Source organism: Frankliniella occidentalis, unplaced genomic scaffold (genome assembly GCF_000697945.3).
Source record: "Frankliniella occidentalis isolate FOCC.00 unplaced genomic scaffold, Focc_3.1 Scaffold1022, whole genome shotgun sequence".
Classification (NCBI taxonomy): domain Eukaryota; kingdom Metazoa; phylum Arthropoda; class Insecta; order Thysanoptera; family Thripidae; genus Frankliniella; species Frankliniella occidentalis.
Window position 1 is genome coordinate 16,027 of NW_026268128.1, and position 493 is coordinate 16,519.

Here is a 493-nt window from a genome sequence, read left to right on the forward strand (position 1 = left end):
CACTGTCTGTAGTGTCCGATATGAAAACCCTGTACGCAGAGCATACGAAGGGTGCTCGGAGGGGTAGGGAGCACAAGGAGAAGGTACAGCAGCATGTTTTCGCGAATGTCGTTGAGGCGTGGCGTGAGCGGCAGTCCAGCAGAGGTTCACAGCACTTGAACCCTTTTGGTCTCACATTTACCAAAGACTTGCATATTACCGCAGTAAAGTCATTACACTATTAAATGGCAATTGTATCCGTCTCAAATAAAAACCTATATAGATAACTTCCCGGGGACAGTCTCTCTGTATTACCTCCCGAGCCCGAGCACCCTCACAACGGCGTGTTACCGATGCGTTACGGTGGAATTTTTACGCCTACAGTGCCCCCCGTACTACGGTGGTACGTCGATGTGACGCAAGTGATAACCCCCTCGGTCCCTAATGCAAATTTCATTGTCCCCCACGAGTACCAATTTACTTGATTCAAGAACTGGCTTTTTCTAGATGAAGT